The sequence below is a fragment of the Lissotriton helveticus genome, chromosome 4_1 (genome assembly GCF_964261635.1).
Source record: "Lissotriton helveticus chromosome 4_1, aLisHel1.1, whole genome shotgun sequence".
NCBI classification, from domain to species: domain Eukaryota; kingdom Metazoa; phylum Chordata; class Amphibia; order Caudata; family Salamandridae; genus Lissotriton; species Lissotriton helveticus.
In genome coordinates, this window is record NC_136063.1 from 955,035,190 (window position 1) to 955,060,224 (window position 25,035).

At 49.1% G+C, this 25,035-nt stretch overlaps 1 protein-coding gene across 2 annotated transcripts in view; it reads left to right on the forward strand.

Moving 5' to 3' along the window:
• ATP9B (ATPase phospholipid transporting 9B) overlaps nucleotides 1–25,035 on the forward strand; it is a 2,445,811-nt gene that overhangs the window by 1,405,636 nt on the left and 1,015,140 nt on the right. The window lies entirely within an intron of this gene.

Sequence of the window (25,035 nt, forward strand, 5' to 3'; positions counted from 1 at the left end):
GGTTTTATCCTCTTGAGTCTCAGTAGCATACTAGCGCTATTTTAAGTATTTTTTATATCTTTTCTTCCTTCCTTCCCCATAATGTCCTCACGTGAAACTAGGAGTAAGGCCACAAAGATTCCCAAAAAAGCCACAGGCACACTAGACGACTTTATCACCAGGACCAGCCTCTCAATTGACAATGAAATTACAAAACTTCAGCATAGAGTATCAACTGAACTTGAATGCGCCAGGAGACTCTCTACTGAACTTGCGCTTAGGAAAAAATCTTCTCTAGGCAGTATTGCTACATCTAAAACTCCTGAGCGCATTTCTGGCCCAAAACCAATCATAGTCTTAGCCGAGGTGCACTCGGTAGTAGAGGAATTAATTCCTCCCACTAACCTGGAGCCCCATGGGCCTCTAGCTAGGGCTGAGCCAGGAACCCCATCTCAGCTGACACCCTCAAAGGAGACTGTTGAAGTCCTCCCAGATGGGGTGTCCTGTAATTCATTAGCAGAGACGATTCCAACTGCATGTCCTATACCTACCAGCCAGTTGCCAGTCGAAACAGAGTCTTCTAAAAACAATTCATCAGCCAAAGCTCCACTAAAGCACAAAAGAAAGCGTAAGCATCTCACCGCTTTTGCTAGGAAAAAAACAAAAATTATTCTTAGTCATAATATTAAGGGTGGGACTTCGAATACGCCTGCCGTAATATCTGAGAGCTCTGCACATGATCCAGCACTAGCTAACACTGATATTACTAACATCAGTATAGATGAGCACATTTCGCTAGATAAGTCTGATCACTCAGGTAGTGAAGGACAGAGAGCCCCTTGCGTCATGGTAGAACCAGATGGTGGAAGAGAGGAATTTTTACAAATAGTATGGGAAACGCTCAAGAGATTACTTAAACCATTAGAAACCAGGTTAACTGGAATAGAGAATCAACTTCTAGAAGTTGAGAAAAGTGTTATCACTCTTTCCAGTATAAGTCTTAATTGTACTGAAGTACCTAGAGTCACCCAGCAAGTTCCGGTCCTTGTCCCGACTATATCGAAAGACTCTCATACTAAGCCATTAGATGTGCAGCAAAAGAAGGTAGGGATAGTTAATAACACAAACATTACTCAATCAAGTAGTACTAAAAACCAACCAAATCCAACCCCTTTAACTTCTACGGCTACAGCTGTAAACATTACTAATAAATCGATTCAGAAAAACAAAGTACATACCAACTCTCCCTTACCACAAATTCCCTCTTCTTCTCACTCTTTCAATCAGAGCACATCCACGTTACACAAACCTCAACCTAACACTCCTACCTATCCCTACATTAGTGCTGCAGGCATTCAATCCATGCAGGACAAAAACTCTTCTAATGCCTCCCACAAACCAAACTACCAGTCCAACCATACTCGTAATAATTTTAGAGGAGGATACATAGATTTGCCACCAGACGCCAGTACATTTGTAGCTGTTCTCACAGGGGTGCCAGAACTGGTCAGTCAATACGAAGAAAACTTCCAATCGCTAAAAAACAAAGTGATTTTTTGGCTAAATAAATATAAACCTATTCCTAACCATCTGAAAAGTAAGATCCTCATGGTTAGGAGGGTACCATGGGTAGGGCCAACTGCAAAAACAATCACGGGCGATTGCATTGTCATATCCTTTGAGGAACCCCAGAGTGCTGAACAAATCTGCAATTGGAAATCGTACGGTATGAATCCCCCCATTGAAGCCAGACCCCTATCATTCTTCTATCCTCCACCAAGACAAATCCATCACGGCCCCAACTGGAATCCTGCTAAGCAGTATTCAGATACTGCCCCAAACTTGGTTAGGTATGGAGATTATAATACGTGGTCTGGTGTTCCTAACTTGGTTGGACACGGTGATTACAACATGTGGTCTGGCATTCCTACCTTCAACAGATTCAGCTGCTTAGATGCTGTGGACTGACTTGCCACTATGCCTGACTGCATCCACGAATTATACGATGGCTTCTGTAACTTGGGCAAAGGCTACCACAAACCTAAATACGCCGTACACTTCAACGATGATAAACAGCCTAAACAGCCAAAAAGGATCATGACGCACAAGCTTAATCCAGCTCCCCAGAAAAAGGGATCATTCTGTGGAGCTGGAAATATATGCTGTGGCACAGCTGAGGGTGGTCGGGATGAGAGTGCAACCCCTGCAGCCAGAGTAAAGATAAAGGTTGCAGAGAAAGATATAGCATCACTGCAAGTAGGCACTGTGCGCAATCTGTGCACAGTGATCCCCCCCCCGGCCACTCCGAATACTGACCCTTGCTTACTTATCTTATCATGGAAGATTGCAGGTGTTTATAAGAACTTAAAAGACCCTGAGTGGGCAAATTACATTGATACCTGTGACATTTGCCTACTACAAGAAACTTGGGCCTTAGAAGTTCCACACCGGGTAGGCTACAAAACCTTCGGCACTAAGGCAGTTCAGTCTAACCGAGGAAGACCATCAGGGGGTTTACTAATCTGGCTAAAAATCACCTTAGCCATTCAGGTTGAAACTGTGGATACAGGTTCCCCGGATATTCTAGCCTTAAGGGCAACTCCATCGTGTGGCAATGAATGGTTTATTGTTAACATTTATAATAGACCAGCCAGTCACTCGAAGGTATCATCAACAATTGAGGCCCTGGAGCACCTGCTTAAAAACGTAATTGGAGACACCCCGGTCATTCTAGGAGGAGACTTAAATTGCAACTTTGAACCTGTTTTGGGCTTCTCTGAAGTGTTCGAAGATGAGGACTCAGCCTATAACATCCCCCAGCTTGAGACCACCAAATTTGTTAAATATACGACATTGGCCAGCCAACTTTTAAGACTTGCTGCAGATCACGGCCTCAGAGCGGGCAATGGCCGACTCCCATCTGACCTGCAAAAACATCCAACCTTCTCTAAAGCTAACAGCAATTTAGACTTTGTACTTGTTTCTCTCAGTATATGGCATTTTTTGATAGATCTGAAAGTAGCAAGTAGGGGGGAAAGTGATCACTACCCTTTGGAACTTTACATCAACAAGAGCATGGTTAGTGATATCACTTTATCTACAATTGAATCCACCGAAGTCACCTTATGTGAGGATGTCCACATAAGTAATAACAGGCGTGCAGTGAGATGGCCACGTGTTCTGGCAGATGGTAAAGCCTTAGCACTGGTTTACTCCCTTTTTGAACAAACATTTGCACATGTAGCTGACTATGCCTTCCTACCGGAACACTTTGAACATTTTATTGATATACACAAAAACTTCTTTTCGGAACTAAAAATGCTCTTATCGAAAATGCCGAAAAAGAAGCAGCAAAATCAAAGAGTGGCAAATCATGGAAAGTTATGGTATGACCACGTGTGTAGAACTGCCAAATCAAACCTACTGTTTGCTATTAAAAACAAGTCCAAAGAAGATGTAAAAGCTGCAAGGGCAGAATATAAACGCACGTTGGAAACATCCAAAAAACTCTGGGAGGAATCAATTTGGGCCGACATGTTATCTGCCGCAAAATCTAATGACAATATTGGCTTCTGGAGACTAGTAGCCAATGGTGGACACGCTGGGAGAATCGTGAAGGACGTATTCCTGGATGAGATGACCTGGGTATCCCATTTTACAAATCTTTACAAACAATACGACAGCGATAGCCAATGGAGCCTAAGGTCCCCGGCGCCTATTGAACCGCTTAATTTCACTCTGGAGGAGACAGTAAGGGCGATAAATGATCTTAAAAACTCTAAAGCCCCCGGTCCGGACAGAATACCGGGGGATCTTTATAAACATGAACCTGAAGTTTGGGCCCCCTATCTGAATTGTCTGTTTAATGCCCTATCTTCAAATTGTAACTTTCCTGAGAGCTGGCGGGCAGCAGAGGTTGTGCTAATATTTAAAAAGGGGGATAGAATGATACCCTCCAACTATAGGCCAATCAGCTTGATGGACACACTTCAAAAACTATATGCCAAACATCTTCTATTCAGAATTAATGATTGGCTTGAAGCTACCAACATAATTTCCAAATTCCAGGCTGGCTTTCGGAGTAAGATAAGCACAACAGATCAAATCTTTCGTTTTTGTTGCCTGATTTGGAAATATGTCCAGCTGAAAAGAGGTCATTTGTATGTAGCCTTCGTTGATCTGAGGGCTGCATTTGATTTAGTCCCACGTAGCCTACTTTGGAAAACACTGCAAGACCTTGGGTTACCGGGATGCCTCCTCGCTCAAATAGTTGAGCTACATGCAGATAACTTTGCAAACATCAGGTGGGGCCCAAATGGTGAGTTAACTCGCAATATTCCCATTGAACGTGGGGTTCGCCAGGGGTGCGTCCTGGCCCCTACCTTATTTTCCTTGTTTATAAACGATGTTCCTGACTACTTAAATGCTTGTGTCAATGATTCTCCGCAGCTGAATGGTATAAGGGTGCCTGCGCTGCTCTTTGCAGATGATACTATACTTATATCCCAAACAAAAAAGGGTCTCCAGGTACTCCTTAACTCATTCAGTTGCTATTGCCAGACAAAGGGCTTGGAAATTAATGCAAATAAAACGAAATGCATGTTAATAAATCCCAGTATGCCAAATAGAGGGTCTTTGACCTTAAACAGCCAAAAATTAGATACTGTGGATAACTTTTCCTATCTGGGTGTTGTACTCGACTCCAAACAAAGCTGGAAACCCCAAATTGAGAAAAGTAAAATAACTTATGCCCAAAATGTCAAACCAATCATAAGCAAATTGAATTCCAGTACAAGCAAGAGTGTTACCCCGGTTTTAGAACTTTTTAAATTTAAAATACAATCCGCTGTACTATATGGAGCAGAAATATGGGGCCCTTGGGCAAAGAATAGTTTCCACGTTCTGGACAACAAATTCATGCGTACTTCCGTTAGGGTACCAAGTAGTACACCACTTTTACCACTCCAACTTGACTTGAACTTTAGGAGAACAGATCATCTAACTATGTTAAGGCCATTACTATTTTGGGTTAGGCTTTGGACTACACCCGAACTGATAGATTATAGACATGGCCTGCAAGAATTGATGATGCTTGATTCTTTTAACTCCCTGCACTGGCTAGTGCATATTAAAAAATGGCTTCTACTTTTGGACCTACGTTCTATGTGGGAGACTCCAGATAAAATGCCTACCTTTTCCAAAATGGTAGTTAAGCGAGCATTCTGGAATCATATAAGTAGGAAACTAGTGGATGGAATTAGTGTTGGTTCTGCAGTCCAGGCTTTTTTGTTATTTAAAGATGAACTTTACTTCGAACCATTCCTGGACGAGATAGAACCACCTATTGCAAAAACTCTTTTTCTAAAGTTTAGATATGGGACACTTATGTTGAATTACAATACAGAAAGATGGGCACAAAAAAAAACTGGGGGCTTTGCCTGTTAAAACCAATGGCTGTCCTATGTGCCAAACTGACTGTCTCGAGAATGAGGTCCACATGCTCTTTGTTTGTAGCGCATACGCAAAACCGAGAAAGAAATGGTTGAAACCGATGTGTAACCTCCTAGGGACTAGGTCCTGTTCGATAGCTTTCAGGATCATGAAAAGTAATACAACCCAGTTCATTGTATTCAGCATAAGTAAATTTCTACACTCTGTTTTTATAATCCGAAAGAAACAAGGATATTGTCTCTGAGTTGGGAAAGCGTGTATGTCTATCCAACTAATGAAGTTGTGATACCTTTTAACTAATTTGCTTTTACATCCTTGAAATGAAATATAATGTATGATTGTCCTTGTAAAAATGAATGAACTGTGCAAACTATTCCATGTCCGTATAACATTTTTTTCCCTTTTATAAGAATATATTGTTATATTTATGGTGATTTTTTATGTATGTACATGACTTTTATGGCCAAAACGGCCGAAATAAAGTTAATAAAAAAAAAAAAAAAAAAAAAAAAAAAAATAAGACAGGAACAAAAACCATGCTTACAAACACAAAATTGATATATTCGGACTCATTTTTTGAACAAATGAATACATTTGGTTTTGATTATTGGGACAAAAATGTGGAAGTAAAAAGTGTTTGGGGTACAAGAGAATGGCAAGTTCAGGGTATAGAATCATTGTTTAGAGCCTGCATGATCCCAGAACAAATTATATTCTTGAATGACACTATTCAACAAACTACCTGTCTTGGATTAGCCAAAATCAAAGACTTAAATAAACCTTCTATTCCAAAACCAACAATGAACAGCAATAACTCTGCAGATGAAGAGATAGACGTAAACTATGTATTAAACCAAAACAGAACAAATCCTGATTGGAAACAATGGTTAATCTGGGCCACAGATACTAATAACTGTCAAGACAGATTCCTGAACAAAACACAGGGGTTCACATTGACCAGGCCAGACCCTAGATATTCCCAAAGACAACACCCAGGGATAATCACCACCTACAGTGTGGGCAAACTCTGCCTTCAATGGCTACAAACTTCCACACTGACAGAAATTAAGCAACACCTAACTTTACTTACTGATGGTGCTGACTTGCGTGATTTCATTATGGGACCGCGCAAACAGCGTCAAAAACGCTTCATAGCAGCCTCTATATATGCAGCTTACAACGAGGCCTGGAAGATCACTCAAATTGAGACAGCAGAAAGTATACGGGAAATTGACCGTATTAATTTGGAAAAATCGCTTTCTGTATGGACAATGGGTTAATGACTCTGTCCTCCAGAATTTTTTCATTGGACAGCATTGTGTCTTCAGCAATCGACATAATATCGCAAGACTTACTGTTGTTACAACACGGTCAATCGCAATTGCGTTCTATTATACAGCTTGGATGGACGTTACAAAATCTGCGTTCAGGCTATGTGCCTTGGCGTTTAATCAACACAACGTCACTATTCAATATCTTTAACCTTACTGATAAACAAATCAGTATGGCACAAAAGGGTGCTGATTATACAATCCTGAGCATTGAGAAACTCGAGAGATTACCATTGACAATGTCAGAACGACCTGTCATTGAATGGATAATACATGGGATAATTAATATTCCGATATCTACTTTCAGGTTTCAATACTGCCAAAAATATATACAGGCTGGCATGTACGAAAAATTGGGCAAAGGGTACATTAAGTCAACATGGAACTTGCCCTATTCACATGCATGTGTCAGTAATAAAGGACAGAAAGTGTTCTTTAGTGGCAATAATTGTGCAATGTCACTAAGCGGTACACTTCTGTGTAATGGAATTAGTTTGCATGGAGCCTGTGAAGGGAACTCAAATAACCTTTCATGTCACCAGCTAGGCACACCTGCAACACAGATAGAACCATTCTTTAAAAGACTCTATAACGGGAGTTACATCCTAATTGTGGATCGCAGATGTTGTAGTCTACTGCCCGGGGTTCCTTATCTCATAAGTACGACTGCGAAGGTCATGTGCTGTGGACGCTTATTGTTCCCCAGCTCCTTTACAGACAGGGAGGCAAGGACATGGCTTAACTTGAAAATTACTTCTATTCGAATTGATACTTTAAGCAGAATGAAAACAGTGCTTCTTCAGACGCCGACCAGGCTCACGTCATCAAAAGAAACGTATGATCTCCTAGTCGCAAGGACGACTGCGGAGATTCACTCATTGTTATCAACTAATTCCCCCATACATTTCGCAGAAATCCTGAATGAAATCTTAAATATTTCTGATACCAGTGGAGTCTCAAATGTATTTAAGACATTGTTTTCAGGGGCATTAACGCCATTCAAAGCCATACTGGGTATTTTTCCAGACCTCGTCCATTCGATTTTTGGAGGAGTTCCCCTCATTTTGGGACTAATTGCAGGAATCCTATTCTTGGTCCTTATATTTCGTTATGGCAAACCATGTCACAGACAAAACACCTGCGACAAGGGAAGAAACAATCCGAGCCATTGGATACCGGGACCGGATATCAAAAATCCTGGGACTAACCCGGCTTAGAGACCTGAACATGACTTGGTTTCTTTCATTTCGGCCGATATGGCAAAGATGTGTTTTACCTGTATTAAGGTGCATGCTGTGCGGAGAAGAATGCGTGTTGGACACCTGTCTGACGCTACAATCGGATGCGCCAATGGATGCAGAAACATTGTTGGGTCCGGTAACGGCTCATGCATTGTGCTGCCCTCAACGGCTGCCAATCCTGATGACGGCATTCGTGGAAACTTCACCACTACGATTGAGGGGTAGTGAAGATCAAGATGAAAGCAGCATCGATCAGGTACGACCTTCTGTCAGCAATACTACTCAAAACGTCAATGGAGACAATCATGCACATGAATGCATGGTTACATCTTATTCCGAGTTAGTGGAACTCTCACAGGAAGCTGTTGACAGCTTTTTCAGCAGTCTCAATGATATGATGTTCTCACCAGAGCAGAAATAACGACTCTTGAGCAAGCTAGCACACGGCGTTCCCGACACCTTGAATTTGGCCTTCAACTTTAATAATAAAGTAGCAAGAACAATTTTTTCCTCCAGTTCACGGACAGCAATTTTTTTAGCAGCCCCAAAATATTTTTATAATTTTTTCGGGACACTTATCTTCTGCTTAAAGTAAGAACTATTCTTAGAGAACTAATTTCTATTTAAAAAAAAAAAAAACTTCATAGACATTAGCTGCCCGCTGGTATGTTCATAAATATTTTTGAACTGTGATGAAGTGGTCTCGAACTTTTCTTCTGTATTAAGAGCCATTTCATGTGTAATTCTCATATTCAATTACTAATAATGTATACATATGCGTGATTAATTTAGCATTATTCTACTGCTTGAGTGCATATAGTACATGTGACTATTTTTTCCCCGTATATTACATAATTTCAAAATGCATTATGTGTATTTTGGGGTGGTAAGGTATACACGATACTCTACAGTATGTTTTACTATGCCTAGATTCGTAAATATGGCCATAGTTAGCGTGGAGTGGGTGTGATGTATTCCTATAGGTTCTGTATAGATCCCCCTATTCCTGACCCTATTCTGGTCAACAAATTAACTAGCAGCCATCCCATGATGCAGAAACCGTTATCTGATTAAGCCAGACCACGGCACAGGAGCGCGTTATCTGATTAGGTCATAACGCTTGCCATCTAATTAGGCAAGCAATATTCCTCCAGCCCCTGATAAGGCATACGGAGTTCTCAAAACAAATCAAACCTATGACAACCTGGAAAATCCCTGCGGCCATTGTTTTGATTTCTCAAAGAACCTCAGTAAAAGAATGTGCTAACGACCAGCTCGTATGACATCCTTATTGACGTATCTATGTCCATCCTAACGTCAATCTCGGCACCTTACAGGTATAAATATTACCGACATTGCCTTAAGCAAACACACGCGGTGGTGACGAGATCGGAGCAGCGAGACTTGCCGAAGCCCAGCAGAGAGCGAAGCCCACTGGCGCTGCCCCGCCTTCCTGACGCGCTGAGAACGAGACGCTGCCTTTCTCCTGCCGAGAAATCCAGCTCCGGCGCTTCCGAGCAGCCCTTGCAGGCAGCTTGGAATATCGAGACCACAGACGAGAGATACCATCCCTCAACCATCCTAGATCTCAGGTACAGAACTGAATAACCCCTTGCAGAGAATTCTTGAGTCAGTCACTTGGCAAAACGAACTTAACTCAAAATTGCTACTTTCTACTCCAGCCCACGTATTAGGCTTAGGTCAGGTACACCGGGGTAGGCGTGGTTAGAAGCACCAGTTGAGTACGATTAGTCGAATGTATATGTGTATGTATATATTCTATCTATTTTAAATAGCATATGGCTTAGAAACCATATCAATGCTTTTACAGTATTATTTCATAATTCTGCTTTTATTGTATGCACTTTACTTAACCATAAGTATTGCGATAATATCGATCCATTTCTCTTGTACGAGAAAAGAGACTGATCAATAAACAACATCTTTTATTGAACACGCCCGTCTCTTCCTTTTCTCTACAAACTGGTGAAACTAAGAATGCACGTACTGACTGAGTAAAATAAGTTGTCTTTTGTTTTCACAAGACTCTAGAGATACACTCTTGATTAGGGGAGAGCAAAGTTGTCATGTTCTATGGTTGTCAGAAACTAAATCCCTTCTTGTCTATCCAGGGAGGTTCAACTCCTCCTTGCCTATTCGAGAAAGTTTCTAGTGAACTCTGAGCTAGCTGGCAAATCCAAAACTTTAAGTCTAATATCGACAGTAGAAGACCTAGTTAACGTCTGGTCTAGGTCTATACTATTGGAGGTATTATTCCAATGCGCAGAGCCTATTGGGATAATAGTAACTACACTACAGTAGATGAGAGTGCCCAGATAGGGGAGGCAAAGGTGCTCCCATCGCAGGGCGCCCGCCGGTTGGGTGTCGTCGGCCCCCGGGGTCAGCGGGAAGAGGCAAGACTTCCCCCAGTTGACTCTCAGTCCCGAGAGATGACCAAAGTCCGACAGGAGCTGCTCAGCCCCACGCAGGGAATCGACCGCGTCCGCCAGGAACAGTAAACAGTTGTCCGCATAAAGAGAGATGTAGTGGGTGTCGGCTCTCAACGGAAGACCCACATACGCTCGACCCAACCGGGCATGCGCAGCCAGTGGCTCAATAGCAAGTGCAAATAACAGGGGGGACAGAGAGCACCCCTGTCGGGTCCCCCGACCCACCGCGTAAGGGGCCGAAATGGTGGCCCCAGTTTTGACACGGGCCGTGGCCGCAGCATAGAGCAAGGCGGTCCATTTAACGAAGCGTTCGCCCAGTCCAAAGGCCTCTAGTACACGGAGCAGGTATGGCCACTCGACGCTGTCGAACGCCTTCTCGATGTCAATCGAGAGGACTGCAGCATTCGGACAGGCAGCGGCTTCTCCCCCCATGATCCGGAGCAACCGGCGCACACAGGTGGCAGTGGTGCGCTGAGGAATAAAGCCCGCCTGGTCGGGATGTACCAAGGAGCGCATGTGGGTCAGTAGCCGCGTCGCGAGGACCCTGCTCAGGATCTTGTAATCCGTGGTGAGCATGGAGAGCGGGCGGTACGCCGAACGGCAGCTCGCGTCTCCTTCCCGCTTCAGTAAGGGTATCACTAAAGCTTCGCGAGTAGACGCCGGTAAGCACCCCGAGTCCCAGGCCTCTCGATAAACCGCCTGCAATCGCGGAACCAGTACATCCGCATAGGCCGCATAAAATTCGATCGGCAGCCCATCCGTGCCAGGAGTCTTGCGGCGGGCCATGTGTTTGATGGCCACCCTGATCTCTCCCTCGGAGATGTCCCTGCCCAGGTGTTTCGCGTGCTCCGGGTCGAGCCTGGGCAGTTGCGCCGCTACCAGGAACTCCTCCAGCTCCACCGGGGGATCCGGCATCCTGCTCCTATAGAGGGACGTATAATATTGAAGGAACTGGTCGTTAATGTCCGATTGCGTATAAACCATGTGCCCTTCTGGGGTGGATAGCGCCACTATCGGGGAGCCTCGTGTCCCAGGGCTGGCCAACCACGCCAGTAGTGAGCCTACCTTATCACGCTCGGCGTGAGCCCGGACCAGAAACTCCTTATAGTCAAAGCAGCGCAGCTTTTCCATCGCCACCGCCACCACCTCCCGTGCCGCCGAAACCGCTCTGTGAGCTTCAGGGTCCGTGTGGCTGCGTCGTTCCTCATTGCGCAATCGGTCCTCGCAGCGCTTTACCTCCTGCAGGAGGGTCTTACGCACTCCCGCAGTAGCCGAGATACAGACGCCCCGAATCACCGCCTTAAAGGCGTCCCACTCCAGCGCCCTGCTGGAAGCCGTGCCCGCATTAGCCTCGAAGTACCCTTCCACCCCATTGCGCACGTCGGCCTTAAACACCGGGTCCTCCAGCGTCAGTGGGTTCAACCGCCACGTCGGGATGGCTTGGCGTCGCCTCAGCCATTGTATCGTCACTAGGCAAGGGTTATGGTCTGATATTGTCCTGGTCAAGTACTCACTGTGGCGGACCAGGCTCTGGACGTCCAACGAGCACAGAATGCCGTCTAGGCGAACATGCAGATCGTGTGGGGGAGAATAAAAGGAGAAGTCCCTTTCCGCAGGGTGTTGGGTCCGCCATGCATCGACCAGGCCCCAGCTACTTTGCCACTCTCTCCTACTCTTCGCCAGTTTGTGAGCTGCCGCCTGCGCTAATGGTGGGTGAGATCGATCTAGTTCTACATCCAGTACAGAGTTAAAATCCCCCCCAAGCAGGACCGAACCAGCCAGGACAGTCGCCAGTTTCCCAGACAGGCGCGCAAAGAAGGCAGGTTGGTCCACGTTCGGGGCGTAGACGCTGCACAGCGTCACGTCCCTCCCATCCAGGCGGCCCTGCACAGCTACAAATCTCCCCTCGGGGTCAACCGTCGTCACTAAAGGCTGGAAGGGAATCCCCGCCCGCACCCAAATCAAAGCCCCCCTAGCAAAGGCCGAGTAGGTAGTGTAAAACATCTGCCCCCGTCATCTGCGCAGCAGAGCCCGCCCCTCAGTTTGATCAATGTGAGTTTCCTGTAAGAAGGCAACCTGTACCCCCCTGCGGACAAGATGAGCATGAACCCTGTGACGCTTCAGCATGGAATTCAGACCCCTCACATTCCAGGTCACACATTTCAGTTCAAGGAGGGTCCCCATTCCCGACAATAAATACAGTCCCAATGAAAACAAGTATCGTATGTGCACTGGCTACTCCCCAAGACCAAAACCCCGACATTCCCCAACAACCCCATGCCCCACCCCTCCCCAGAATAGGTCCCAAACAGCAGAAACCCATCCAAATGATTCTCCCAAAAGGAACAATCTCTGGCAACTACCAGAGTCCCACAATAGGTGTGAGATAAGAGGGGGTGGCCTGTCGCCTCTACCAGCAGACCGTGAACAGCACACTCCTCCCAAACGGTCCTCCCCAATGTGCTCCACTCGCTCCGCCTCTCCTCCCCAATCAAGACAGCCATCATCACAGAAGTCGGCCGTCCAACACCCGCTCCAGGCCCAACTAGACAATGCTGCCATCACCCCAATCCCAGATCAGGAACACATCAGTTTATACAATACCACCGCAGGGGAGCATTAGCCTCATTCGTCCAGCAAATCATCAGCAGTTCCAGGGGTGACATGGGGTGGCACGGGGCTTCCAGCTGCCGACTCCTCAGGAGTCCCCACGTCGGTGCCCCTTCTGGAGCCCGATTCCACCGCCGATGTGCCACCCAGTGATTGGGAGATGGTGGAGACCGCCCGGAGAGCATCCCTGTGCTCCAGCTCAGTCTGTGAGACCGACGGTGTCCGAGCGTTCGGCGGCCTTTTCCTGTGTCTCCTACTCCACCTGGGTCTCGGCGGTGCCCTCCGTCGTTCCCCGGGTGTATGAAGTGCATCCGCGCCGGTCTTGTATACCTCCAGCCAGTCCCAAACCTCGTCCGGAGTGTCGTAGAAGGAAGACTTGCCATCCAGCATGATCCGCAGGCGGGCCGGGAACAGGAGAGAGTAGCGGACGCCCTCCTCCCTAAGCGCCTTCTTGACCGCCAGAAAAGTCGACCGCTGCCTCTGGACTTCCAAGGAGTAGTCCGGGTATATGGAGACCTGTGCGTTGTCCACCTTATAGGGCCCCAGAGCTCGCGCCTTTTGTAGGATGAGGTCCCGATCTCTATAGTGTAGCAACCGTGCCACCACCGGGCGGGGAGGCCGGCCCTCGGCCGGAGGACGAGCCGGCACGCGGTGAGCACGCTCCAGAGTGTAGAACGGCAAGAGCCCCTCCGGAACAACCACATCTCGCAGCCAGACCTCCAGATAGCCCAGCATATTCGTCCCCTCAATCTTCTCCGGCAGGCCCACCACGCGAATGTTATTGCGGCGGTTGCGCCCTTCGGCATCCTCCGCTCTTTGCTCCAGTACTTGCACCCTTTGCTGCAGCTCCCCCATCAGGGCGTCCGCCGCCTTCGTCGTGGGTTCCAGTGCATCTATCCGCATCTCGGTCTGCTTGACCCCATCCGTCAACTTGCCGTGGTCCGCACGCAACAGGCCCAGGCTCGTGGATACCTGCCCAATGTCATGATGCAGGGCCTCCCTGGTGTCGGCGATGGCCTTCAGGATCTGCTCCAACTGGCTTTGCGGCAGACCTGCCGCCGGGTCAACGTCCAGAGTGGAGCTCCGGTCATCCGTCGCCCCCCCAGCAGCTTCCAGGGGAGGTTTCGGGCGTTTCCCCATGGGGGTGGTCGTGTCTCTCCTCCGCAGCAACAGGGTCGGCGTCCGCCTCCAAGTCCAACTCTCCAGGCCGCGAGCCCCGGGGTCACTCCCCGCACCGCACATCCGCTGTTCCGCCGGTCCCCAAAACCAGCAACTCCCTAGTGGCACCTGGTCAGCACTCTCCACTCCGCTGTCTAGCAAACACAAGGAGCCCCCCTGAATGCGTCGTTCCTCTGAGTACTGAAGCGATGTCCAAAACAGCTAGCCGAAGATGGCGTCAGGGGCGGCCCATCAAGGTCTCGACCACGTGGAGGCCAGATAGCAGCACACCCGGCCCCGCTGCTGTCGCCAACAGGAGTCCAGGGAACAAGACCCCGGCGCCAGGTCACCGGGCCCTCCGGCGTCAACAGGCCCCCTCGGTGGCAAGCGGACAGAGCCCAGCGCCGGTCCGCCTCTACTCCGGCAGATTACACCGGGCCCGGTCTTACTCCAATCCCAGGATCCGTGGCCGGAGCCCAGCAGGGCCCCCCGATGACAAGTGGCATGGGGCCAGTGCCGGCTCGTCCTCCCTCCGTCAGGCTGCACAGGGCCAGGCCTCACCCAAAGCCCGCGCTCCGCAGGTGGCACACAGCGGGTTCCCCCAATGTCAAGCGACCAGGGGTCAGCGCCGGGTAGGGCCGATTCCGGTAGGTCGGGCAGGGAAAGGTCCCACCCCAGGCCCGCGCTCCGCTCTCTCGGCGTGTAGTAGGTCCCAGGGCCGAGGGCTGCGAATGGTCACCTCACCCGCAGGCGCCTCCGCTGAGTTCCTGCAGACACACCGTGGCAAGCAGCCCAGGCTCCGCCGCCGCGGCGAGCCCAGAAATCCGGTGCTCCGGTCTTCGCGGCAGCTGGCGGCCGGCCAGGTACCTCCGCGGGTCGGCCTCTCGACCACGTGAGGCCGGGGATGCAGGCAAACGAATAGGCCGCAATATGGCCGGCGCCGCCCACCAAGTCTCAGGCGCGGCGCGGGCTCTACGCGGCTGCGGACTCGCGCCCACCGCCTCCGTTCAGGCTCCCAGGTGTGCGGGAGGAGATGCGGGCAAGATCAGGGCTTCAATGCCCCCAGGATGGTCACCGTCAGGATTAATGGGGGAGGCCGTCGCGGAGCTCAGCGCTCACCCGTCTACCTCCATCGGCTGCCAAGCCACGCCCCCCCCTTTCTCAATACTTGAGCTATTTAATACTTGCAACACACAGAGATGCTCTTGGAAATGAACAGACTTATTCTCAAAAATAATATTTTTTTTGTTCAGTGGTACTTGATATAAGCAATTGTATGGAACTGCAATGGGTTCCAGATTCGCTCAGTCTTTTGCTTATCTTTTCGTGGGATAGTTTGAGGCGGAGTGGATCTAGGGTGTGAACGGAGCAAGATGGATTGACAGCATACATTATTAGGAGAGATACATTGACAATTGTTTTCTGATTTGGACTGGGAGCCTAGAGCTCCTAAATAACTTTTCTCCTTATTTGAACAGGAATGATTTGAGCATGCCTTTTAAATTTGCACACAGTCAGGAATGTATGGTGCTTATGGACATGGAATTATATAATCATGGTACAAGAATAGGTAGTTAAATGCACAGAAAGGAAACTTCATGTAATTCACTCTTACATATGACTATTTCTCACCCTAAACCGCAAATCAATATCATCCCATATGGTGAATTTTTAAGGGCTCGTAGGAATTGTAATGAAAAAACTGTCTTTGATACAGCCCTGTTAGATATTGAATGATATGATAGGACTGTGGTGGAAAAGGCAAAGAAAAGGGTCTGTCGCCTATCTTGGGTACCAACAATGTGGAAATGAATATTTTTTAGGGGTACACTGGTGCAGGGTCACCCTTTTGTCCACGGGTTCAAAGACCAACAAAATAGAGATCAGCACTGGAGTTGGAAATAAATAACAAGTTTATTAATCACTCATGAGTGGGACCACATCCACACAGCACTCTCAAGTGCTGCCTGAGGTAATACACTGGCTTCAGAAACCAGTACCTTTTTTAAACAGGTTTTCTGCAGTGTAAGCATGTGAACAAAAATAGGAAGAACACGTTTTAGAAGTAGTTATCAGGAAACAAGGACAGAGGAATAACTACATGGTCAGAAAAGTGGGAGGGGGAGCAGGAGTGCTTATGGCAGCAGGAAATGATTGACAGTTAACAGGTGCACTGGCAGTTACAACCCTCAGCACTTACATTGCTTTTAGTTGAGTCAGGGCATCAACTAAAATAAATAGCACAAGCAGAGTGAAAGAACAAAAGAATTACGAAGGAAACTTAAATGGACACCACAAGAAAAATGTCTGTTGCTTATGCCAAGTAAAATATTACACATTTTCCACAGACGGCCCTTTTGGCATAAGCTAAGACATTTTCTTATGCTTCAAAAGGGGTACGATAAATGTGTTGTATATCAATTAGCATCATGTTGCTGACTTCTTGATCTCTTGCTAAACGGGCATTTACATTTTGGACATTCGTTTTATATGGTAGACAAGTAGTACAAGTGGAAATACAGAGGGAACAAAGCATCAATATTTTTAAGCCCTATACAGAAAATATGTTCTAGAACCATCCAGCCCAAGTCCAAGTTCCTGAGTCTTGATGCATCTCAGTAGCTATTTTGTGTAGTTTGGAGATGACTGCATATACAAAAGGTGAAATGTCCAGTGCGAAGACACAACAGCTGGTTCCGATGATACAGCATGCTCCAGTCTATATTGTTCCCATGTGGTCTCTGTCTGGTCGACTACAGAGACATTGATTGCACGTTTGCCCCTACTACCAGCATAGTGATTGAACAATTGCAAATCTTGATGGTAGGTTGGGGGAGTTAAAAACACAGGTGGTAGAAGGAAGGCTATGTAACAGGTACCAGACCAGCCTGGAGGTAGGAAGTAGTATGCCTTAGTTCCACAAACAAAATAAGTGTGACGTGATGCAAGGAAGCTGCTTCGGCCTCTCGTAGACATCTGCAACACTGCAGTACAGTTATTGTGGCCCACTGGCACATCGCCTGTACTTTGTACACAAAGGGGGCCAGTGGTCATGGCAACAGAGATAACAAGGGGTCCATTTCCTTTAGTCAATCTAGATTTTGGATGCACATAGTTTGTTGCTGCACTTCCTTTACTATATTCTTCCATTTCTAAAGCAGTCCCTTTTGCAGTCCCTTTTGCTTATGGGTCCCCATCTTCGTTGGGCTGACAGACTTTGTTCATTAGAGGCATATACAAGATTGAACCAAGCGGCACTTTTCCAGTCGACAAGCCAGCCGTGAGGGAAACGGCTTATCAAACAGCGCTCTCACCTCCTGACACCCGCCGTGAGGGGAACGGCTCCAGCATCCGCCGCAAGTCACCCGGTGCCACATGCAGCTGGGGAACTACATCACCCAGCTGCCCCGGGGTTCGACGCAGACGTGACGAGACACACGCGCCAGGAGGCGCCTTATCTGCAGGGAGCACCGAAGCGCTCGGGGGGGCACTTTTCCGGTCGACAAGCCTGCCGTGAGGGAATCGGCTTATCAAACAGCGCTCTCACCTCCTGACACCCGCCGTGAGGGGAACGGCTCCAGCATACGCCGCAAGTCACCCGGTACCACAGCAGGTGGGGAACTACATCACCCAGCTGCCCCGGGGTTCGACGCGGACGTGACGAGACACACGCGCCAGGAGGCGCCTTATCTGCAGGGAGCGCCGAAGCGCTCGAGGGGCACTTTTCCAGTCGACAAGCCAGCCGTGAGGGAAACAGCTTATCAAACAGCGCTCTCACCTCCTGACACCTGCCGTGAGGGGAACGGCTTCAGCATCCGCCGCAAGTCACCCGGTGCCACACGCAGCTGGGGAACTACATCACCCAGCTGCCCCGGGGTTCGACGCGGACGTGACGAGACACACGCGCCAGGAGGCGCCTTATCTGCAGGGAGCGCCGAAGCGCTCGGGGGGCACTTTTCCAGTCGACAAGCCAGCCGTGAGGGAAACGGCTTATCAAACAGCGCTCTCAGCTCCTGACACCCGCCATAAGGGGAACGGCTCCAGCATCCGCCGCAAGTCACCCGGTGCCACACGCAGCTAGGGAACTACATCACCCAGCTGCCCCGGGGTTTGACGCAGACGTGATGAGACACACGTGCCAGGAGGCGCCTTATCTGCAGGGAACGCCTCTCGCCACGCGAGTCGCGCGCGGGAGAAGCCCGGGACAAGGGCGGGGCCATCTGTGGCCATCAGGGGCCAGAGTAGGCCGGGCTGGGCCACCCCACTGACATTCGCAATGGGTAAGAGAAAGCAGCTATGCCGGAGTGAACACGAAGGTAAACATGCTAAGATTCCAAGGAAATCTGAATCCATAATCTCTTATTTAACCTCTGCAGTGGGTGTTTCAACAAAGGAGATAGCATATGTTGAGAAGGAACTTGGGCTGGGTTCTGCCAACACTGACTCAGCTCTAGAAACTGTCCAAACCCCAAGTGTACCACTGGAACCTACAATTGTGATTACAAACACTACTTCTACAGTTGAGCTCCCTACTGCCTCTTCAAATCCCCCGCACTCCCTTCCCTCCCAAAAGGTTACAACCCCATTGCCCCCCCCCCCCCCCCGAAGAACACTCGTAGGCGAAGGTCCTTGGTTAAACCTTTCAAGAGGAATAATCTACCGGGCAAGGTTATTGATCGGGACGTCAGCACAAGAGATCATGTTTGTAACATTGTAGAAGAGTTGTTCACATCAAGACTCAAACCCGCACTGGTGGCCATTGCCAAAGACATTGTGGACACTCTAAACGAATGTGTAGCGGGACTTTTGGGCAAATGTGAAAAAATTGATGCTTTTCTTAAACAACAATCAGGCCAAATGGGGAACCTAGTCGACTCTCAAAATCTAAAAGTTACTCAACCTAGGGTTAAAACTATAAACAAGGCCTCAGAAGCTTTGAGAGAAAGAAGCCCCATTAACAGGGGAGTCCAGGAGGGACAGGGGCAGGGGCCCACGAGGGTTGGGACACCGAGTATTAACCAAAGAGCGAACCCGGCTATCTGTAGAGATAGTTATCTGGAACTGCCTCCGGAGGCCGCTCCCTTAGTGGCCGTTTTTACAGGGGTTCCCCCAGCAAGGGCTGGCCCAGGCGGGACTATCCATGACCTTATGGTGTTGGCCAAGGAATGTTATTCCCAGTTCAGTAGTAGAGGAACAGACATTTCAAGCACCGTCATCATGGCAAGGAGGGTTAGCTGGGTAGGGCGTCATCCAAAATGTATTCCAGCGGATTGCCTAGTGGTACATTTCAACACTCAGGCAAGCGCTCAAAGACTTTTTTGGGATTCTTCAGACCTGACAAACGACGGTATTAGACCTCTCCCTCTTGGCTTTTTTTATCCCCCGGACAGGCCTATACGGCCATTTAGGAAAACTACCCATACACACCAGGAAGGGCCCCCTCGCACCATCTTGCGCCCGACACACTATCAGGCCTATAATACTACACAAATTAGGACCACACGAGAGATGTCAGGGAGGGCAGAAAGGGGTTCCTCTAGTGAATCCGTTGTTGCTCAGCAGGGTGGTCCACCCTCAGTAGAGATAGGTCTTTCTAATAGTTTTTCTCCCTTGGCTTCAATGGACATGAACGATAGACTACCTGGCAGCTTGACAGAGGAGAGGGCGGAGGTAGGATCCCTGAGACCCACATGCAAAATCTTGACCTGGAACGTGGCAGGTATTAGATCTAAAGCCACGGATCCTATTTGGCTGGAGTTCATTAAACAGTATGATATTCTGGCCTTCCAGGAGACCTGGGACACCTCTTCCAGTTTTCTACTGGATGGGTACCTTAGTTTCTCCATCCCTGCAGTCCCTGGTCTAGTGGGAACTGCTTGTTCTTCTTTCACTGAACTTGGTTGGGGTTTTTAAGAAATTGGAAACTGCCTCATTGAACTTTCTCATAATTGAATGGATTATTTCTGAGCAGCAGAAATTTTTACGTATTAATTTTTATAATGCTAGGGAGGGCTCATCCTTGAATGAGCATTTGACCGCCCTGGAGGTATTTCTGTCAGTCTATAAACAAGATCTTTTTTCTGCCCCAGGGGTGGTTCTTCTGGGAGATTTTAATATACATCCTTGCTTGTGGGACTGCTATAATGACAACTATGGAGGGTCATCATGTGAGGGGGTACACCATTTTGAGCATAGCAAGGAGGGAGAGGCCCTTGAGGGTCTCCTCTCCAACATGAATCTTTTTGAACCAGGCATTGGCAATGGTGAGGCAAGAGCACCAACCTTCATAGGGAGAGGGGCAAACACCGTCATTGATTATATTTTTTTATCTCCTGGTGTCTTGGCTAAACCTATGGCATATAACGTAGTGATTTCAACTTTCAGCGACCACAACCCAGTATTGCTGGAAGTTGATCTTGTTATTTTCAGGAACCAGAATGACCTGGGAGGGGGGGCGCCCAGGAATCTGTCGACCATAGATCAAGGGAGACGGATTAAATGGAACAGGGTTGTCCCAGAAGATTTCTTTGAGGAATTTGCACGAAAATCGGAGGCCAACTTGGCTATCTGCTTGGACGATACTGCCACAGGAGCTGATGTTGTTGATGCTTATGTAGCAGTGTGCAAGCAGATTTCCAAAGACCTAGAGGCTGGTGACGCTGCCCACACAAGGACGGCCTATAAATGGTGCAACAAAATTTGTTCAATTGCTCATAGTGCCCTACTAAAGGCACTGAAACACATACAGAGGAATAGAGCCCTAGTTGCAGATCTCTGTAAGGAGTACAAACTAGCAATCTTAACACGCAAGCGTCAAATTAAGGAGGATGCCTGGGAAAATCTGCATTCCATGGATGTGAGAAGGGACAGCAGAAAATTCTGGGCTGTTATTAATCAGCCGTTTTTCTCGGACCTGGAGAATCTGGACACGGACTGTTTGATGCCGGATGAGAGTTGGCTTGTACACTTCAAAAGCATTTATGACACAGATCAGAGGGGCCTAGCATTCGCCGACTCTGTTACCATTCGGCATGCTACGCCCATCAGGTTCTACTTGGCTGAGGTAGAAAGGGCAATTAAAGAGACAAGCAGAAACAAGGCCCCAGGCCCGGATGGGGTCCCTGCAGATCTTTACATCCTGTATCGTCAATTTTGGGCAAACATTCTGACCAATGTGTTTAATGCAATGTCCACTGCGGGCTTCCCCTCCTCTTGGGCATCCTCAGTCATAGTCCCTATTTTTAAAAAGGGGAAAAGAGGGGACCCCGCCTGTTATAGGCCAATCTCATTGTTGGACTCTGCCGTTAAAATCCTGGGCAGGGTCATTCTACAGAGACTAGGGGATTGGCTTGCAGAGAGGGGGGTCCTCTACAACCTCCAGTATGGTTTTAGAGCACACAGGGGTACCATGGACCAATGTCCAAACTTATACCTCCTTATAAATTAATACACAGTTGTGAAGGAGGGACTTTTATATTTGGGATTCATGGACCTATCGTCGGCTTTTGATTTACTTAACCGTTCAAAGTTATGGCTTATTTTGCGGGAGATGGGTTTGGATGCGCCCTTGGTTAATTGTTTAAGTGATCTTCATCAAGATCTGTCCGCCTCTGTCAGGGTTATGAGGGAAGGCTGGTGTACTGGGCAATTTAGCTCTAGAAGGGGGTCAAACAAGGTTGTATTCTGGCCCCTCTTCTTTTTACTATTTACATCAATGCCCTAGGAAAATCATTGGACTTGGCAACACAGGACATACCGCGTATAGGAGGGTCTGGTATCCCGGTCCTCCTGTATGCGGATGATGCCGTCCTACTTGCACGCATGGGCATGGGACTACAGAGGCTGTTGGATCACTTTGGCAGTTTATGGAAGCCCTGGATTTAAAGGTTAACACTACAAAATCCCATGTAATGGTTGCCAGAGCACGGAATAAAACATGAAGGTTAAAACCATCACGTGCAATGGCACCGAAATGTCGAGTGTGCCGTCTTTCCCTTACTTGGGAGTTCTATTCGATGAGAAGGGGAACTGGGGCCCTCAGATGAAGCTCAAGAGCAATGTAGTAGCAAGATCAACCACAGCTCTTTTGAACTTCACCAAGAGATTGGGAGCAAGACCCATGGAAGCAATGCTAAAGATTTATCAATCAAAGTGTTTGGCAATTGCCTCCTATGGTTCGGATATCTGGGGTTACATAGACTCGCCTAAGACACAAACTGCAGAAAACAGGTTTCTTAGATCCCTTCTGTCACTCCCGCAATCATCCCCCGTGTTGGACCCGGCCTCGTGGCGTGGTCCTACCCCTCCCGCATGGCGGGCCCCGGACGACATCGACCCTCCATCCAGCCCGGGTCGGCCTCGGGCACACCTCTGCACGCCCTCCAAACCACCAGATCCGCCACCCGGCGGCCCACAACCACTGACACGGCACCCTCGGGCCGCCCCAGCATTACCGGCCCGGTGCCCACCCCGGACCCTCATTCCAGGCCCGACGCCATCTTGGGCCCATCACGTCACAGACACGTGGTCCCGGACCAGCCGCGGCCACGGCCCCAGCGAGCCCGCCATCGAGGCACCAAGAACCCTCCGGGTGGTAGAGTGGCCACTCCACCAGAGACAAGGAGAGGGGAGTTTCGATGGCTCTCCAACCATCCCCGGATGCCTGGTTTCGATCGCCCTCCGGCCTCCCTGGGCTCTGGCTCCACCCCCCTGCTGGGTGTTTGGACACCATCATCCCGGCCCCTCTGACCCCCAGGCGAGAGTGTCCGGACATCAAAGGACTCCAGACCTATATCTGGGCCAGCCCCGGAGTAGGAGGGGAGTTGTATCCCGGAGTCGAGAAGCCCTGCTGATGCTGTCGCGGCTGACCCTGAGACGAACTCCCCTTGCTGTTTTACCTGGACTCTGCTTCCGCGGTCCATCTTCGCTGTAACCCCTTTGGAGCCTGCTGCCGCGGTCCATCTTTGCTGTAACCATCTTGGAGCCTGCTGGCGCTGCCGCGGTCCACACTCGCTGAACAATCTTGGAGCCTGCTGGCGCTGCCGCGGTCCACACTCGCTGAGCCATCTTGGAACCTGCTGGCGCTGCCGCGGTCCACACTCGCTGAACCATCTTGGAACCTGCTGGCGCTGCCGCGGTCCACACTCGCTGAACCATCTTGGAGCCTGCTGGTGCTGCCGCAGCCCAACCTCCCGGAGCTCCCCAGCTCGAGGATTGAGAGCTGTGCGTAGAGTCTCCTTACGACCGACCATCTATAAGACTGTCCCGCTACCTTGCCCCTTTGTCACGAGACTTTCCAGATCTCGGGATCTGCTGTATATATTGAAACGATTCTTATTGCCAGATAAAGATTGAAAACCCTATCTACGTGTGGTGTATATTTGTAGTGGTGTGGTTACTCTGCTGTACGATTCTAGGAGAGGGCCCTCCCGTCGGAGGCCTCTCGACATCGCTCGGTCCCTTCTCTGAAGGAGGGGTAGACCTAGGGGTGGCCAGTCAGACACCTTCTGCCTCCCCCGGGTTCGCCTTGCTAACGTTGGTGGCAGCGGTGGGATCCGAGCCAACGCAAAATCGTACAGAGAGTGATCTACCCGCTACGACGAAAAAACACACAGAGACCATGACGACCCAAGGAACCAACCTACCTGCCGAATTCCAGAAAGAGAAGATAGAAGAATACAGCCACAAAGAACTAAAACAATTCTGTAAAGACATGGGTATCGCTACCACTGGCCTGAGCACAAAAGAGGACTTCAAATCGGCCCTACAAGCCTGGGTGGAAACCCGAGACAGACCACCCCAATAGGAGAATAGCCCGAACGGGCAACAGGAAACCAGCGCACCCCCGACGGGGGAAAGAACCGCAACACTAAACGCGGACCTCATCTATGAAGACGCTCGAGAACGAGAGCGCAACCGGCTACACGAATTGGAGCTTGCACGACTCCGGCTAGACGGAGAACTCCAGCTAGCGGAGAGAAAGGTAGCCCTCGAGCAACTACGGCTGGAGGGGGATCTAGAAGAGAAACGGAGACAACGTGACCTCGAAGAAAAACGACTAGCATATGAACACGAACGAGGCCTGAGAGAACTAGAAATCAAGGCCAAGAGCAACGAAGATGGCGCGGTCGGGGCCAAGACCTCGGCCCCTCCCGTGGACACCAAGGTTCACCTACCGAAAGATGTAGTCAAAGAATACTACAAGAACGATGATATCCAGCAATGGTTCAAAGCCTACGAGGTGGCCATGACCGCCCATCGGGTGCCCCTGAAGGATTGGGGCGCCGGCCTGTGGGGAAAGTTCGTCAACGAAGGGAGGGACGCCCTGCTGGAACTCCCTGACACCGAAATGACCTCCTATGAGCACATGAAAACGGCCCTACTCACGCGCTACGGACTCACCCCCGAAATGTACCGGCAGGGGTTCCGAGACTGTAAAAAAATCCCCGGTACCACTTGGGTAGAATATGTGAACTTTTTTAGCAGAGCCTTCGAGGGATGGGTCAAAGGCAGTCAGGTCACTACCTACCAGCAGTTGGTCGACCTTATGTTATGGGAGCACCTCTCCAACAACTGCTTCATTGAACTACGACAGCACCTCCTCGACAGCAAGTTGACCGAGCCGCGAAAACTAGCGGTCGAAGCAGATCGGTGGGCGAGCAACCGCGTCCACCGGAACACCACAGGAGAATACGGACGAGGGTCCCCGGCCGCGAGGCGGCGGGTCTGGCATCAGCCGAGGCCGAGACCTCCCGCCGGGGTCTTCGCCCACCTCCTCTACACCAGCCTCCAGCCCGAGGGGGGCCCATCCTGCCC